We start from the raw sequence: 19830 nt of genomic DNA, 5'->3' as shown, positions 1-19830 counted from the left end.
CAACCAAGGAACCTGCACCTTCCCCTCTGGGACCCAGTCACGGGGAGGCACAGGAATGGTGACAATTTGGGAAGTGATTTCTCCCACATACTCACAAATCATGTCTTCAGCAGTGGGGGAATGGCAGAGCTGGCCCTGACACCAACTTCTGATCTTCCCATTGCTATGTCTTGCAAGGTGTTTCATTGCTTTCAAATCTTTGCTTCAGACCATCTGAGTGAACCAGACCCTCTCTCTCACTTTTTATTTCTCCTTCCAGCGCATTCATGACAATGAACAAAATGCACAGATCACACTCTGTGACCACAGAGTGAAACGTAAATCACATTTCTGGGGTACACATGCTTCCTAGAGCTTCCTCTGATGCTGCCTGAAGCACAGCAGATGTGCTAACTGGCCTTTCCAAATCCCAGCCCTTTGCAGGGGGAAGCACAGCACACAGTCTGCTGCATCTGACTTCCAAAAGCAATAGGGAATATGCACAGAGGTGGAAGATGCCCTTGCCTCATCACTGTAATCATATTACTTGTCTAGTATTTACCAGATTTTACAGACATACACTCCCCTGGCCCAAGGTCTTGGCAATGTCATTTTAGATTAATCAGCCCTGAGCTATCCAGGTCAAAAAGAGGGTCATGAGGGGTGATGTTCAAAACATAGTTTCTCTTGACAACAGAAGCAGCAAGTGCTATCCCATATTATAATCTGAAATAAAACAGCACCACTTTTCCAGCAACTTTGTGAAAAATCTGTAAATTGACTAGATTTCATCAACTATGATGACAATACCAGTACTTACTTTCTTTTTCCTGTTTTCTGTGCAATAAAGTGACCCAGAGATGTTTTTCCATTCGTAAGAAAAAATAGGGAAATATCAGGTTAAAGGCTAAATAGAAGAACTTTGCTAAGAGCAATAATTCTTCCACATTATAATTGTTTATAATTATTGTTAATATTATTGCATTACCAATCAAAATACCTCTATTGTTTTATCCTGCAGAACTCACAGACCCTATGATCTACTGCACGCAGTAGCACAGCAGTCTAGGGTAGGCTTAAAAAACACTTCCTTATTAATCCTAAATAGTCATGTGATTTTCTGGCATGGCCTCAAGCAAATCATCTCACCTGCAAAAAAAATGTGCCATTAAAGTCTGACCTATAGCTGATGTAAGATGGTAGAGACCTGCAGAAATTGTCCTGCCACAGGCTTGTGCTGAGAGTAACCCCTGGAGCCAGTGAAACTGGCAATATGCAGTCCTAGCTCTATGCACATTCTTTCCTGCAAAGGGACAGTCCCTGTAAAAATATCCACTTAAACAGCAACAGTCAAAGTAAATTTCTCCATTTAGATATCCCCTTGACATTGTCAGTCACACTCATGGTCTTATCTCCAGGGAACTTCCAACAGCTTCATATTCTGGTTGGAGTGCAAATTCCTACAACATGAAGTAAACACCTCTGGCCCCTTGGAGCAGCCCTTTTCCCAGAAACCTCCATAGGAAAACCCAGGGCACTCTAAAAGACCACATGCCAGAATGGAATCTTTTCATTCTAAATCCACTTTTATTGCTGTTTCCAACCATCACAGGAATCACACAGCACGCAAGTCAGGAAATGCAGATACCAGAGATCAGCTAAGTGGCAAATACCTCTCACTTGCTAGATCAAGCGGCCAGCTGCTGCCCTCAGCACTGGACTCCTCTCCTACCTCCAGTTCACAATGACTCTGAAATCTGGTGCCAACCTCTCCGCTCCAGTCATCAAACTGAAAAAGGAGGCAAATCTAAACTTTATAGTCTGCTTCTTCAACTTTCTTCCATGAAACACTCTTCAGCTACACTCCCACCGACATTAGCAAAGCTGTTGGGTTGCTTCATTGGAGACCTAAACACAGCAGAGTAAGCCACTCCAGAAGCACATTCCTGGTCACTGCCCACTAACTGGGCAATGAAGAAAAAGTGAAAACTGCAGTGTTGAGCCAATGGATAAGACGCCAGGAAATTTCAAACTGCACCAAGCATGACGGCAAATGGAAACCATGATATAAAGTTCAGAAGAAGGTCACTGCTTCAAAATCTTTTTCTAAAGAGACACTTCATTATGCTTCTTCTTTTGCAAGCATTCATCAATAAAGCTAGAGTACCAGAGATAGAGAAGAAGTGGGTTTATAAAAGAGAATAAAAATAAATTTTGAAGTACTTGTTGCCTGGGTGGTTCAGGCACCTATTTTCAGCCTCTGGTGCAATGGGTGTATCTGCAAAACTCTGCACTGTTGAGCAGTGGTTTAAATGGCAGCCCACGTTCTGCACAACTGATAAGCCACCTGCACCGAAAGGTCAGAGGAGACTCCACCATAGCACCTGACAACCAATTCTCTCTGATTTTGGAGGGTTTATCTTGCATACTGTCCTGGATTGCCAAGCAAATTGTATTCTCTTTGCCATCTGTATGGCAGCTGTCTTCTGTTAAGAGGGCAGTTTTCCTCATCTCTTTCACAACCACTCCTCCTTCCGGGGAGACATGTGCTGATAACAGGCTACTGAATGTCACTGCATGACTGATAAGAACTACAGCATCCCATTGTGAGATGCTCTGCCCAGAGGGAGGAGCCAAACTTTCCTACCTGGATGTAATCTTGAGTTTCTGGAACACAAGCACAGATTCTCCACTGGATTTCCCAAAGGAACAGCTGCCTCTTCCACTGGATCTTCAGAGGAAAACTACACCTTTCTACAGGATCCCTGCTCCAGCAGAACCACACCTGACACTCCAGGAGGACTGCAACCACAGTTCCAACTGGACTGCTACCAGCACCCTGACCAACAGGGCGTCAGGTTGTGTTTCTGACTCTGTTAGTGCTGTTTTGGTTTACCACATTATTTATTTTATCCTTTTATTTTCTTCCCTAATAAAGAACTGTTATTCCTGCTCCCATATTTTTGCCTGAGAGCCCCTTAATTTAAAATTTATAGCAATTTGGAGGGAGGGGCTCTACATTTTCCATTTCAGGGGAGGCTCCTGCCTTCCTCAGCAGACACCTGTCTTTTGAAAACAAGACACATACTCAGATATTGAGACTTTGAGTGATGCATTCCTGGTTGGTTCAGATGTGACACAGGACAGAGCTGGGGCCAAGCCTCATGCCTCCCATTCACTCATCTCCAAAACACCAGCCACCTCTTGAAGGTTTTAAAAAAATTATGCTTACTAAAAAGCTTTTGAGATTCAAAATGAAAGACCAAGACCACCTGAAGAAAAGGGATCACTTCCATACAATGAGACTCTGGTATTTTCCTGTGTCTGACTAGGCTACAGCTGAGAGTACCACTGTACCACTTACAGGTTTTTTACTTAATAGCATAATAACACAGAGAAATATTTCATTACAATGACTGCTCTCCACTAGGTTTGAATCACCTTTGTATTAAACAAGTGAAAAAAACCCCTCAAACAACAAAAAGCTCTGGGTTTCCTGTCAAAAGTTGAGTGCTTTGCTTTGATTAAGGTCCTCTAGGAGGTCTGCTCAAGCTAAGACAACTAATTTAAGGTACTTTATCTTGTGCAATTGGAATATAATTTTAGGTTTTTCGGAAGTAAAACAGAAACATGACACCAGTTCAGCCCCAGGTGTTTTCCTCTTTCCTCATGTTGTGTTTCATGGCAACTTTCCATATTTAAAAGCTATCATACATGGAAACCCATCTCTTATAACAATCCACAATCATTTATGTGATTCCATAGATCAAGCCAACATAAGAACCATGTGGAGTCAGAGTCAGAAAGCAGGTTCAGAGATGATCCAAACAACCAGCATGGCTACACTGCTGGGAGAGCTGTCAGTCAAGGTCACTTCTAATCCCACTTGTAAATACCAAACCTGCTAAATGGCTGCTAAAGTGTTCTTGCCGGGTTGTTGAAATATTTGCCTATAACCTGCTGTGCAGTCCTTAGTAGGGTCCACTTCTCACAAGGTGATCACTTAAAGCTTCTATAAAATACAAGTAAAAAGAATGCCACTTAAGTGTTTTCAGAAAAATCAAATCACAATGGAAACCCAGGAGGAAGGACCAGCAGATCTTCTCTCCTTCATGTTTACCACATGTGCACTTCCAATGCCGAGTCCTCTGATGAAAAAATTAAATTACTTGTGGGTAGGAAATTACAAAGCACTATTAAAATTATATAAAACTTTCTCATGGTTTTTCTCTGGTGTTTTCTGCAACATGTCAGAAGATTAATTTGTTTACTGTCCACAGATGCAACAATAACCACAATTACTTGGAACAAGGAACATTCAGTGCAGCAACACTCCATATCCCTCTGTGCCACGACTGTTTTTCCACAGCATCTACTGAGGACTGCCACTGCTGAGAATGATTCTGAAAGCTCAAGGTGTCCTGCCTGAGCTCAGAGAGCCAGGCTCACTGTTGACAGTAGAGGAGAAAACCGATGTAATCTCCTAAGAATAGAGCAAAGAGAGACTTCAAGCAACAGTGGGCTACAGTGCACCCTATGGCACTAAAGGCAAAATTCTTGCTTCTAAATCAGTATTAAACTCATGACATCACTCCTGACTTTAAAATGTTATCAATGTAAGAAGAAGCAGGTTAACAAGATTAACCATAGAAGTGTTGCCACATTCTGAACTACATGACTGCATTCTTCCACGCATGCACAAAAATCCACACAAGGGTTTACACTGAAGCCCACCAGTGATGAGACACCCAAGCAGCTGCCTGTTGCTTCAGATAAAATGCTTATCACATCACAGCCTGGCCCACCAGCATATTCAAGCAAGAAGGTGAGTGATTCATTTGGACTGCTTCCATTTCTGGGACATATCTTAGTCCTCCATTATTTGTCCAAGTTGCTCCCACTACTTCCCTTTTCTGAGTGACTATTAAAGTAGTCAGAATAGCAGGACAAAGCTCTCCTCCTGGGCATCACAAGAGTTTAGGATGTGTCAGATAAATGTATCAAAGAGGAGATTATTCCTGAACACTAAAAACCCATTGGAAATATATATGACAGCCCCTAGGCAGTCTGACACTAGAATCCCTCATCTGGGGCTGTTAGACAAACAGCTCATATTTTACTCAGAGTGAAAAAATCACACACATTATGGTTCTCTGACACTCTTTAATCTTAACACAGCTGCAAGCTTCTTTCAGCAGGGAAACCTTCTGGGTGAATGTGACCTTTGGATAAATCCTTCCATGTTCTCTGTCAAGGTATTTATTGTTACAGTCAGGCTAATGATTCACTTTGTGAACAGCCCTGGGAGGGACCTTTTTTCCAGCAGCCCACAGACCTGTAAACATGTTCCTCCATCACTGTCACACCTGTACTACAACAGGGGAAAACAAAGGGTCAACCAAAAAAAAAAGGAATATATATTCTTTCGCACTTTCATTTGGATTACTGCACAGAAAGACAGCATTCATATTTACAAGATATATAAAAGAGCACTAAAAATTTTTAACATTGAGGCAACTGGCTTCAGGTAAACTCTGTAAGAAGTTAAAACTGCCAGAAACACTAGCTACCTGAACATAATGCGTTTTCCTAGGATAAGTAAGGCATCACTTTTCCATTCAAAGCAGACAGTGGACACTACAGGAGAGGAAGACAATGCCAATACAAGTCTTGAAAATCCATCCCTATGTCTGCCAGTTTTCAGATATACAACTAACCTTAAGATAAAGCTGATTTTCTTGCAGCTGACACTCAATATTAAAAATTTGCTTATGTTCCTACTGCACATAAGCACAGTAATCCTCTCTTGGTCATTTCACACTCAGCTCATAAGAAATCCTTTTGCTGAGCCACCAAGAAGCCTGAATTGAGTCTGAACATGTAATTTGATGGGCTCCAAACTGCCCAGGAAGGGAGGTGGCAAAAGCTGCTGGATAAATTACTTTGCTGGATCTAACTGTTGAGTAGGTTATTGGGCTACTTCATGAAATACCATCCTGTCTAGAACCCCGAGACATGAGCTAGGTCCACTCTCGCCACCAACAAAAATGAATCAAAGACTTGGTTCATGTCAATCTGGATGAATTTCTCACATCTGAATGGAAAGCAGACTTAAGCATTTTATTAGTACCTTAAGCCTGAAAATGAAGGATGCTGCCAGCCACAAGTCAGCATCTGCAAGAGATTAATTTCTGTGTTCAGATCTTTAGCAATGCATAAAATTCAGGCAACAGTTAGGAGCAGGCAAAAATACATATGCTGTGTATGTAGGAGTGATAGTCATGTAATAAGTTGGTTTATGAGATCAGTCTCTGATCTCTGACTTTCCTGACTCAAACTCTCAGGCATCTGATGTTTTCAAATTCTAAAACTTTTAACACAAAAGCATAAGTAGTGGTGACCTGGAATGAGTCCAGGTGCATTTTCACGCTTCTCAGGAAGGAGTAGTTCATGTCACAAAAGTCATCATTTGTTTGCAGTAATTCAGAGACAGTCAAAGACTGGATAGACACAGGGATGATTCTGTGGACTTCAGCAAGCTGTGCTGTCACATCCTGAGCTGGAAACATAACAGTGAGAGACCACAAGAAACTTCTGTTGTTCTTGTTCATACTGCACCCACACAACACTCTACTAACCCAACACACAAAACTCCCTACCTCAGGCTGCCAATCCAGCATTCTCATGCACTCCACATAACTCCAACTGTATGTCATAGGGGCATTTCCACAAATAAAAGGCTCCTAAAAGTATTACTGCAATACCAGTTTTCCTAAAGCATTGTAAAAAACATTAGAAAAAACTTTGGAATCTTTCAGAAAGACAAAGAAGTTCTTATCCTTGAAACAAGTTGCTATTGGATGTCTAAACCATGCAACCTTCTGCTTTCAGTCACCATCCAGATTTAGTAGGTCTTAAGAGAAAAATCAGGCCTAGTTTCCCCCCTGTCAATATTGGTCCTTAAGTCAATAAATCTTAATATTGACCACAACATAGAAACCAGTAAATGTTTAATATCTTCTTCTGGGTTTTAATTATAAACACTGAGGAAATTTATCAAGTCTTGACTTCCTAGTCATATGGAAAAGCTTTTAAACATTCTGCACAGACCACTGTCGATCATTCCCATCACAGTTATGGAACTAAAACATATTTCACCAACAATTCTCTGAGCACTTACATTTTAAACCCTAGCTTTGAATGTACCCCCATCTGTTGCAAGGACAGTGAAGAAAATAAATAGCATCTTTTTACGTTATTACTTCCAGTGCCACAGTCAAATATCCTCCACCCATATAAAATTATAATTTCTATAGATGGAGAAAGTTGACAAAAATCCCTGTGATATTCTATAACTAAAAGGTGTTCCTTTATCATTTGTAAAGAAATATGAACAGCACTGAGAGACAAAGAGAAATAAAGGATGCAGGTAAAGAAAATTCTTGGGGCTACAGTGCACAGTTTGCATGCAACTGATAAAAAGAACCATGCAGTGTGAATTCCTTGCCTCAAAAGCCAGATGGGAATCCTGGCCACTGGCTACCACATAATACGGACTATGGCTATGGAATAGATTATGTCAAGGCAGCAGTCTAGACATCTTGGGAGAAAGCACAGGCTCATGAGAGTACACCCTGCCAGAGAAATTTGTTCCTTTGGTGTCTCTCTGCCACTATGTTTGGTGTGATCTCACCCAGCTGTGCAGAGGACACAGCTCACAGATGCCTGTTAATGGCATTCTGCAGCTGCAGGGTATCGGTGGATACCAGTTTGAAATGACTGTAGAGATCAAACTAACCAAAGAGACAAATGATCTGGAAATCAGAGCAGGTGAGTTAAAGGAGAGATGGAATATGAACCAAATATCCCTTACAAATGGGCTGTAATGCCTGTGTAGTGTATTTTGATTTTGGGCTAGTGGATATTTTCAAGTCTGATCTTTACTGCTAATGGTTACAGTGAAGATTTGGGCCTTCTGTAAAGTGAGGAACTGTGATGCAAATAGTGGGAACTACATTTTTCAGATATTGACAAAACACAGCCTAATTAACATACAGAACCTGAGATCATATTAACAAGCTCAATGGGAGATAAAATGGGCACTTTTTTATGGGATCTATTTAAGTTCTTCTCTGATTACCAAACAACATTCAATCCTTTCTAGTGATATATTGGTGATATTTATACTGTCAGCAAATAGTCTTTGCCTTCAGACACAAGGCCAGAAAGGGTATTCCTTCATGCCAACCAGTCCATAAGATGTTTTTGACAATGTTTTCTATAACCACAGCAAATCCTAAAATTACTGAAAGTTTACATCATCCTTTGAGGACAACAAGGATATCTATAATCTATGTCATCACCTTGCCATACTCCAAGGAGTATGGAAATTCTTTTTCATGAACAATGGGATGAAAAATTAACACAACAGAGAAAAACCATGTAGACAGACTGATGAGCAGAACAACAAAAATGGGTTTTCAAACCTCAGCCAAATCTTTGATATCTGAGCACAAAGTTCAGTGGGGGTTTTCTTGCATATTGTCTCCTCCTGCTCCAATTGCAAGTCTTTTATAGCCCAAGCCTCAATTCATTACTAGATTTTGACTTATTTTAAGGTTCTTACTTGCCAAAGACACATTGCTAAATGGAATATTAATGAGGTTGTCATCTCTACTGGGCCTTAAAGGAGCAGAGAAGATTTAGTGTATTAAAAAACTAGCAATGCTTTTTTCTGAAAGTTTGAGAATTTTTGCTTTGACAAGAATAAGACAATACACTTTTTGTGCATATGAAACCTCTTAAATCCCATCAGAAGGACTTGAGCTTGAAGCCAGGAACCAGGCATTTTCACGTTTTAATCTCAACTCTGCTCTTGGCTTCCTGCACAGCAAAGAAGTCTTTCTTCATTTCAACAACTTCAAACCAGGGTACAGTGAGAATTAAATGTTTACACTGTGATTTGAAAATGTAAAGTGCTAAGAAGGAGCACTTAGGAAATGAACTTTGTAATCTTTTTCTTTGCTGCCATGGCATCAACCATTCTCAACAAGTTCTTACTTCATGTACTCATAGACTACATAACCTTAAGCACTCACTCTCTGTAAACTACATACCTCATTTGAGAGCTGACGTACAAAAATCAGCTGTCTGAATACCTTAACACTTACAACAGCTTCCTCTGGAGTTATCATAAGAGAAATTACTTGTTATTAATTTTCACATGCTAGATTTATTTTAGCTTTTATGTTTCAGAAATATTATGTAAACAGAATGTTAGTTGTAGGAATTCCCCAGAATGCAAGAAAACATATGGCTCCAACTCCCTTCAGTATTCCCAGCACATTCACCAACAATTTTAATTTCAACTGGCTTAAGTGGAGGAGTCAGAGAGAGACTTTAACACTCATCCTCTGCCTATCATGATGAAGAGGTGAACTTACAGCACCTGCTCTCATATATGCACATCCCTCTATTTTGGGTTAAAATATAACCCTACTGCTCCCTTTGGGTGAGGAAGGTACTTGTCACAGTGTATTTTTGATGCAGTGGCATTTTAGTTCTACCCCTGCTCCAGGATGACACTGGGAAAGTCTGTGTCTGCTCTGATGAATCCACCACAGAGAGTTAATTATGGGAGCACAGCCACATGTGTGTTTGCAATGGGTATCTCAATAGTTTAACAGCGGGTGAACCCAACACATACACCCACACATTACCCAAGATTAGGGACTGTAGTGGGAAACTTTTAAGATGAATAAATACAGAGAAATACCAGTGACACCATTCTTGCCTGCTCCCAAAGTCTGCTCTTTGTTTTGGTGCTGCAATGCCTGAGGGTGCAACAATCCTTAGGTGCTAAAACTTGCCACGGCGGGGTCAGGACCTCCTTTTGATGTCATGTCCCAAGTCCTCACCAGAACTTGCCCTGCCACATATGTAGGACCTGTGCGCTCACAGTTAATCAAGGGCTGCATCTGTCTCTCATCTCACCGCTGACACCTGGTGCTCAATCTGCTCTTGCTCTCAGAGCTTCGCTGCCAGGGTGCAAACATTTTGCAGGTTGAATAGCAAAGGGAGAGGATCCTAAAATGGATTTTGCTGTGTTTGTTTGAGGCACTGTGTAAATCACAAGTCCTATCACTCCTTCATGTGCTGTGAAGAACGATAGAAAAATGAGACTTGAATACTTAGAAGATAATTGCTTTACACACTAGTGGTTTGTACACTTGAGAGAGCAAATGTGGAGTGTGGGATCTTCACACACCTCTCAGCACAGCAAGCCCTTATGGGGACAGACAGGAAAGAAGGAGATTTGCCTATACCCTGGATTGCTGCTTTATACTACAGACAGCTACTTAAAAGCTGACATAATGCAGAGGTCCACAGAGATCTCAAAGAATGGGAACATCCCAGATTTTTTGGATGCCCTGTGAGATTGAGAAAACAAGACAGCAAAGCTGAAAGAAAAATCTGCAACTATTAAAAACACCCACAAGAAAGCTTTTAGTTAAATCTAACCCATAAAATGTCTCTAGAATGGACCTCTCATGTGCAGCAAGTCAGCTCTCCAAAATACAGGGAGAGCAAGCTTGATAAGCTCCTTGGAGCTGTCAAAGCCTTCCTAAGGCAAGCTTTCTACAGAATTTTTTTTGTAGTGGTCACAGCTCACGTCCTGCTTTGTCTGGTTATCCTGCCAGAAACATAAATGAACTCATAAGAATAACAGGAGGATTAGGTTAAGCTTATTTTTAAAACATTTCCCACAAATTCATCTCATTTGCCTGCTTACAAACACCCTTGCTCATCTTTGATCTGTGTCTAATTAGGCAGGATATACTGCAGGTGGCTTAAAATAGGAACTGAAATATAGTACCTTTGCAGTTATGCATGCTAAAGGAAAGGTAATTAAAATGTCATGTTATGGAGATGTAAACTGATCATCTGAGGGGCCTGAAAGGATTTCTACCCCATTTATGACATGGTACAGTTGGCCAGCCACCGTATGGGTGGGTTTCTTCTTCCTTGCAACACTTACTGACCTCTCCTTAAGGCAGAATATGAGATCTGATGGGTTGGTTTCTTGAATTATTTATGTACAGAAATAGACATATTGCCATCAGCTAAGCATCTCTGCATTTTATTTACAGTCAATACTGCAATAAAGCTTAAAACATAAAAATCTAAAATTAAATTAACACAAATTTGCAAAGAAAGCCCTGCTGAGAACTTGTCGTAGAGGTTAATTAAAATGAGATCGAACAGAGATCTTGGATTTTGCAGTAGCTGTAGTTAAAAATCTGTGGTACCTGAAAGAGACATGGTGGTTTCCCCTGACGATGCTTAAAACTTTTCCAAATAGCATCTCTCCAAAAACAGGATTTCTTTTTGCAGCTAAAAAGAAATACTCCAGAGCAGCAGGTATTTTTTCTTTGGCAATGGATTAAGTTGTACCAACTGGCAGGCGGTATCTTTTTAAAATATTTCTACAAGGGAGGATATCCCTCTGTTTTTCTACCAGTTCCTCTCCACACCTACTCTCCTCTTTTTAAGCATTGTGCATTTTATTATAATACTGAAACATCAGTGCTGCTTTCCAGAATAGAAAAGGGCTCTTTCAAAAACCATTTATAGTGTCTGCAATAAGGATGTGCTTGTATTTCACCATGGCAGTCCTACAGCATGTTCATGCTCACTGTGAAATAGTGGCATTTGAATACTGTAGCTGCAATTATTTATGATGTTGAACTCTAGATTAAAGAAATTATTCCTAGAGCATGTTTTAAAGCCTATCCAACAAACTTTGAAAAATGTGAGAGACAACTGACCTATCATTGCAGGTTTTTTCTACAAGTTCCTTACAGAAAAGAAAAAAGAACCACAAGTGAATTCTAGTCAGCAAAACAGAATAAACCTCTCAGTTGCCTGTGTCCAGACAAATTAGGTTTTTTTTCCTTGGAAAGTCGTCACCCTTTAGTTTTGCCCTAGGAAAAAATAGACCAGCAAACAGGATATGGGTGTCCAGATTTGAATGTGTTTTCTTTTGTCTACCCCAGTAAAGGATGCTAATGAAACAACTAGCTGAAGCTTTCTGAAATTATCTGTGGTACAGAAAATGGTGGGAAGACAAAATAAGGATTACTAACTGATGCAAAGATTACTGTAATACAGCTTCCTGGGACAGGAAAATTCATAATGATGAAAACTTGTCACTCAAATACAGCAAAATTCCCATTGACTTCAATAATTCCCATTGACTTCAATAAATCTGAATTGTACCTCACGACATCAAGGCACTGTAGAAAATAAAAACAACACCAAACTACCAAAAGTAATTAAAAGTAATTAAGTATTAATTAAAAGTAATTAATTAAGTAATTAAGTATTAATTAAAAGTAATCCAGGAACAACAAGCTCTAAGAATGCAGTCCATATTGACAAATGATAAGGGTATTGGGCACACCCTGCTTTTCTGTTAGATGTCTCCCCACCTCCTCCCTACTCCATAATGCCTACCGTCCTTCACGATCATTTCTGTCTCAGTCAAACTGACCTTACAGTTTCACATGCAGAGTCTCACATCTGTCAGACAATGGACAATGAGGAGGACAGCAATCGGTTATGAAACACCTGACTTGAATTTCATTGAGCCTGGTAATAAACCAGAAAGAAATGAAGTTTTACTAGGCAGAAACAGGTTTTCATCATAATTCTCTATATAACTCCATTCATTATAATGACAAAGGAAGTTCTTTCCTGGAAAAGTGAGAAATGAAGCCTCATAATGCACTTGCAAGAAGTAGGAAATAACATTTCATTCAGTGTAAAAGGACAGGTAGGGTTGTGATCATGTAATTACGTAAGCAAAACAAATACATTCCAGAAATGCCATCCTTTGAAGGAAAGGAAACTTGTAGGGGTTTAATCACATAGTAGTATGCTGCTTCATCTGGTTTTCCTGTAACAGATCTCTCCTTGTTTAAAAAAAAATTAAATTTCCATATAGGGAAGTACAAGGGGAAGCATGGTCTCCTTGGCTGGAAGCAAGCTATGGACAGTCCCAGGTGAATGGTGTCTATCCAACACCACTGTTTTGTCAGATTTTGGAGCCCTCTCCACCTTAATCCCTTCCCCCCACTGAATCCTAATACCTCAACAGGAAAGGAGACATCTGTGAATCCTCTGGCACTGCTTCGATGTTTCACAGCTGTAATAACCACTGATACAAAGAGAAGAATGTTTTCTAGCCCCAAATTCCTGAGGTACTTTTCTAAACAGACACAAGTGGATGGGACTTGGTTACATGAAAAATACCCCACTAGGGTCAGGGGTGTGGGGAAAGATGAAGAGGAATCATGATCTGCAGATAATTGAGCTCAGCTTGGCTTTAGATTTATCTTTTCTGACCACTCAACCCATTTGTCCAAATCCAAACTTCTAATCTTTACATCTAAACAGTATTTTTCAGGCAGCTTGAACTCACTCACTCTTGGCTATATCAGATGAAAAACACTTCAAGGAAGGGGCTTAAGAGAGCGGTGATTTTACATCTATGCAGTAGTTTTGCAGTACTCCTTACCATTAGCATATAGACAGGACAGTTTGATGCTCGCTCCTAGAAATCCCAAAATGCACTGGACACAAAAAGTCCATTTTCTCTCACTGTTGGCACCATCAGTCACCAACAATCTAAGTCATGGTGCCTCTTACCTGTTTTTCAAGCAGCTCATCACAGCCTTACACAAAATGCACAAGTTGGCATTGAGTGGTTTGGGGGATAATGTCAGTTCATATAGAGGCATAAAGGAAAGGCAGTAAGCAGCCCAGACAGATAGGTGTGAAGAACTGATTCCCAAGCACCAGAGCTCTTGCAAAGGTTGGGGACACACTGGCTCTCCCAGTGCCTATGCATCTACTACCAGATTGCTGTGCAGCCCTTTGAAAGGACCTCAACAGCTTGGAGAGATGGGCAGAGAGGAAGTGTCTCAAGTTCAACAAAGGCAAATGCAGGGTCCTGTGCCTGGAGAGGAATAACCCCATGCACCAGCACAGGCTGGGAGCCAAACTGCTGGGAAGCAGCTCTGCAAAGAAGGACCTGGCAGTGTGCCCTTGTGGCCAGTGGTGTCCTGAGGTGCATCAGGAAGAACATTGCCAGCAGGTCGAGGGAGGTGATCCTGTCTTCTGCTCAGCCCTGGTGAGGCCACATCTGGAGTGCTGTGTCCACCTCTGGGCTCCTGGGTACAAGGGAGATATGGAGCTCCTGAAGCAGGTCCAGGGAGGGCAACAAGGACTGGGGAACTGGAGTGTCTTTCTTATGAGGGAGTTGGGCCTGTTCAGCCTTGAGACAAATGAAAGGGACCCTCACTAATGTGTATAAATATCTAAAAGTGGGGTGCCAAGAGGATGTTTCCAGGCTCTTCTTGGTGGTGCAAGTGAATAAGAAAAGAGGCAGTGGGCAGAAACTGATGGACAGGAAGTTCCACCTGAACATGAGGAAGATTTCTCTGCTGTGCAGGTGACAGCACTGGAACAGATTGCCCAGAGAGGTTACAGAGTCTGTCTCACTGGACATATTCAAGAACCCTCTGGACACAACTTTGTGCCATGTACACTAGGATGATCCCTCTGGAGCAGGGAGGTTGGTCCAGATGACCCGCCTCTTGTCCCCTCCAACCTTACTCATTTTTTGATTCTGTGATTCATAGAAAACTGACATCCTCATGCAGATTTCCTTAAAAATAAAAAAAGAAACAGTAATTGTTTCAAATATGTTTAAATTCCTTTCTAACCAGAAGTTCCCTGGGCCATGCAGCTGCTCTATGACAATTTGCCCAAGAAGCTGAATAAATTGTTTCATTCTGAGCTCCTCTCTGTTGTGGTTACACTGCTGCTAGTAGCCAGACTCAGGGCCAGCTTCAGGCAGATAGTCTGACAGGCACAGAAACATCCATTCCTCTGCACAAGGGCCAGCAGAAGCAAGAGCCAACCCCTGCTCTGTGCCAGGTCTGTAAGAGGACCAGTCACAGTTTCATGCCATCAGTCCCTTTCTTGAGCCAACACAACTGGCTTTGTCTTAAAGGAGGACACAGGCCAGCTCTGCCCTGGTGTGGGTGGACATATGTGGAGACATATGTGGAGGCTGGTTCAGGAGCAGGAGCCAGGACAGGAGTCACCCTGGTGAGCACTAAGAGCTACAGCTGCCCTGCATTTACACCACAGAGGAGCCAGAGCAACTGCTGTGCCCTAATCCATAGCCAGAATCTTTTCAATTTGCACCTTGGCAGTAAACTGAGGGTTTCAGAGATCTCAGCTCCATCCACTCCTTAAACTCTTGAAACAGGATTTTCTTAAGTTATTCTTCAGCATACATTCCTTTTGTACCATCCTGTTGAGTGAACATAGGGGCACAACCACATGAATTTTACAGCTGTAGGACATCGTTGTTAACAGGGAAAAAGACCTTCAAACCTTTTGCTTCAAAGCCACAAAGCTTTGGTCCCCATCTTTCAAACAGTTCGTAAATATCTTTGCAATGCTCACATGTTCTCTGCAGTCATTTTATGGCATCACTGCCAATCTTAATAACAGAGATCTAACAGGCTACACAATGTTGCAAATTTTGCCTCAACTCCAAGCAGTAATATTTTCTCTAGTTAAGTGGAAATTTTTAGAAAAACTCCAAGACTGCAGCAGTTAACTGAATGAAGTTAATAGGCTAACTGAGACAGAAATTCATTAATTGATTAACCCAGAACTATAGACGAAGTAATGTCATCACATCACAAGGAACATTTAAGTCAAGAATTGCAATGAAGTAGATTTGCAATTGTTGAATGCATATGATTAACAGATTCAAACAAATGATGCTATTAGTATGTTAGTTATTGCTTGCCCTAAAATACTGATGATTAAAGTGTTTAAGAGAAAAACAGATCCTAGGACAATTACAAAAGAGAAAAAGAGTAAGCAATTACTTAGAGTGCTATTGCCTGCTGAAATATAATAATAACAATAGCAAAAATGTATATTAATAATGGGAAGAGTAATAATCATAAAAAGACTTCTCTTAGGAGTTTTGACACAAATTTTCCAGTGTGAAATAGAGAAATCTACTGCACGGCAAAACCAAGATACTGAATTTTTTCAAAAGTTCTGGCACTAGTGAGAGACTCAAGCACTGTCTAATTAGTCATTTATGAGGTCAGCTGCTGTGTAGGTGTGTTAGAGATGGGTGATACACTGATATCATGTCGATGTCATGTTCCAAATCTGCTTACTGCTGATGCAACTGCTTAAAAGAAAAAGACCCCACCAAGCTACTAGAAAGCCATGGAGGCCAATGAAGGCAGGTATTCAGGGAATGTGAGTCCTGTGTCTTCCTCTGCAGTGTCTCCTGCAGCCACATATCTCCCTGCATAAAGCAGCATTGCTGTGGCTCCCTCACTGCAGTCCCTAGACCTGTGGTAGGGGCTGCCTGCTCCTCTCAAGGAGGCTCCTGAGGGGTGTCAGTCATGACCAAGCACAGCAGGCATGGGGTCACACTGGTGACCTGCCCTGCATGACCACATTGCTCCCTGGCCTCACCTGCTGGGGTCACCTACAGGCCCCTGCTACAGCACAGCTCAAAGATGAACAATGAGATCAGCCATGGGGTAGGGTTTGGTGAGAACAGAAAGTCCTCTTCTTTTTCAAGCTCCCCAAGATCCCCAAATCCTCATCCATGAGCTTAAATGGTACCATAATATTTCCCAATAATGTGATAGAGCTTTTTCTGTTAACAACAACAAAAGATATTGTGATAGTATCACCTATTTTTAGTTCTGCTTATACTCAAGAGCAGTTTCAGGAGATTGAGTGACAGCTTTATTGCATACATGGTTTAAATATCTTGCCTACAACTTGATACTGAGTAACCTTGGTAACTTTCTTTTACCTTATTTTTTTTTCAAGGACCACCCTAGGAAGGTTAGCCATAATGAAATACCAAAATAGATAAGTGGCAATAGTGATGATACTAACTGCTAATCTCTTCCTCACACAGGATTTACCAAAATCTCCTAGAAATTCAAAATAGTTTCCCTGCTTAATGAACTTGCCTCTAAAAAGTTGAACCCAAAGGGTTATTTTTAGAGTATTACACATGAGTACTGAACAACTAGAAATGCATTAAAGACAAACAAAAAATACCAGCCCCAAACTAAACAAAGCAAACCACAATTAAAAAAACATAAAATGTGTTTAGTTACAAAACAAAGAACTTAAAAAGTGGTGTAAAATTTTGTTAGTCTACAGTCAGAACTATTTCAAAATTCTTTCTCACATGCTTACATTTTACTTTCTTCTGCCATATGCTTTCCAGGGAAACATAAGTCACCAAAGTCACATCACAAAAAAAGGTTTAAGGGCAAGGTGCAAAACCTAAGGTGTCAAGATCTCTCAAGGTCAAGCACAGGAGTCAACATGCAGCTAGATCTCTACTCTCTAAAAGATGAGCTATATCCTTTTCACTTAACAGCCATGACAATCACACTGTATGTTTTTTGGATGGCTAACAAAAGGAGAAACTACAGCTGTACAAAGAATGAGACTTAAATGAATTTGAGATATCTTCACACAAATCTCCTCAGTAACACAATGTCAAACAAAAGTTTGCAATGCATTGTTCACTGCCTTTTTTGGTATTTGGAGAAAACACACCCTAATTCCTAATGTTCCTGCTGAGTTTATTTCTATTTCTGAGAATTTTTATTAATAGCAGGTCACTACCGGAGCAGCAAAATGAAAATGAAGCAATGTCAGAAATACAGGCAAAAAAGACAAAGAAAGGTTAACTCTTGAAAATATAGTATTTCAAAAGGAAAAATTCCATAATTATGTTGGAGGGTAAAAACTGAGAAGCTATTCAATTCAATGAGGATATTGGGAGGAAAAAAAAGAATCTAACCCTATCATTCTGCCTCCTCCCTTTTCTTACAGCTAAGAGCCTGCTCAGAGTTAAAAAAGCAGAATTTTAAAAATTTTAGTTGAACTTACCCTGAAATTAGAGAACATTGACTACATATGCTCTTCCAAAAAATCCCTCAGTTAAAAGCTATGTTAATTCGAATTTCTTTCAATGGAAATCTAAATCTCCTGCAAAAGCGCATCACCAGTAATGAGTTATTTGAACAGAATTAATGAAAAATGCAAATCTTTCTTGAATGTGTGTCCCAAAATCATTACCTTCTTGTGGACACTTCCTGGTACAAAAAATGGCCATGATCATTGACAAAATTCCTTGCTACAACTTTATCAGTATGTGTTGGAAGCTGAGCTTTTTAACAGCTAGCAACATCAAAATGGAAACAACAGCTACTTCTGACAAAATATGATGGTCATTTCAATGTAACATTTCCTGAGGGAAAAATACACTTTTCTACAAAAGGACACAAATTAAGTACTTCCTTGATTTCATTGCCTTTCCAGGACAAACATTAGATATCATTTTAAAGGAACAGAAAAGCTCTATGGTAATTCTTGAGTGCAAGCATGTAGAATTTTTTTGACTGTTGCAGCCAAAATATAAATCACTTTCTGCTCTGGTGTCAGGAAGTGCACTAAATTAATCATGAGCTACTTTAAAATAGGAACAAAAAATCCACTGCAAAATTAAACAAATCTCTCTGCACCTGTTTTCCATTTGCATTGTCACCACTTACCTTTAAAGGACGATGGAAGTGAGATGGGAATGTTGCTGAAATGCATTCAACAGAACCTGTGTGTGTGTTAGCTTCTCTAGTGCTCTCTGTTGTGCCTTCAGCCATTGGAAAAGATAAAGTATCATAACCTGCACACAATATAATCTTTACTCTTTGCCAGGCTCCTAGCACAGAGACACACCATACAAAATAAGTGCAGAGGCACACAGACTACAAGCCAAGCTGTATGTCTTCTTCTAGCATTTCCCAGTCTCACATGTATTCTGCTGGATTAGATAAACGTCTTTCTGTCTCATTATAAAAAAAGAGGAAAGGCAATTCATAAGGGAAATTGAGTCATTCTAGAAAGCTTTTCCTAGTAAATCAAACAGTGAATGTGAGCAAGTGGGGAAAGCTGGGAGCACAGAGATCAGGCAGCTTCATCCACAACCATACAACTCTGACTCAGCTTGCTCTTACCTTTTATGTCAGGCAATCCAAAGACTAGACAATTGTATTTACTGAGTGAGGGGAAAATAAACTCATGCTAATTTAAGAAAAGAAAATATGTCTTTGTGGCTTAGATTTAAACCATTTTAAAGATTAAAAAAATCTATAATAATTCGCTCAGGCAAGGATTCTAGATCCTCATCTGTCTTTCTTTTCTCCCAGGGCGGGACAGGCCATGCATGGAATTTTTTGTTAACGGTCCCCTTTCAAATTCTCAACCCACAAACCACACCATCCAAGAGGCATTAGACATATTTAATACCCTTGTTTTAATGAAGTAATTTTCAAAATGTTTCTGGGAAGACCCACTTCTGTGGACCACAAGCAATAGCAATTGAAGTCAGCCTCAATTTTACAACTGTGTTTGAAATCAGAGGGAATTTACAAAAATGTTTTGAAGTCTCTTCCCCTTCTTTCTTCAGTCTCCAAAAGTACTTTTTCTCTAGGTTATCACAAGCCTGCCTTCCTTTCTCACTGTTGGCTGCTCAGCTCTATTTGCTCAGGACCATGTTCAGGTCCTGGACTCAGAAAACCTCCCATAATATAAGTTTTATATTAATTCTTAACAAACATATCTCAACATGTGTTCAAGTGCTACTGAAACTCCTACCTGGTTTTTCTCATCACGCAGTCACTTAGTACCTCCCTCCACAGCAAGCCACAC

The 19830-nt window shown here is 40.5% G+C and overlaps 1 protein-coding gene across 1 annotated transcript in view; it reads right to left on the bottom strand.

Moving 5' to 3' along the window:
* Window positions 1-19830, bottom strand: part of BMPER (BMP binding endothelial regulator) — a 146547-nt gene that overhangs the window by 25867 nt on the left and 100850 nt on the right. The gene's annotated exons all lie outside the window — the stretch shown is intronic.

The sequence above is a fragment of the Melozone crissalis genome, unplaced genomic scaffold (assembly GCF_028551555.1).
Source record: "Melozone crissalis strain CALT ecotype California unplaced genomic scaffold, PUWL_Pcris_2 ptg000016l_1, whole genome shotgun sequence".
NCBI lineage: Eukaryota > Metazoa > Chordata > Aves > Passeriformes > Passerellidae > Melozone > Melozone crissalis.
The sequence above is the reverse complement of the archived record's forward strand: the minus strand, read 5'-3'. Positions and strand labels throughout refer to the sequence as shown.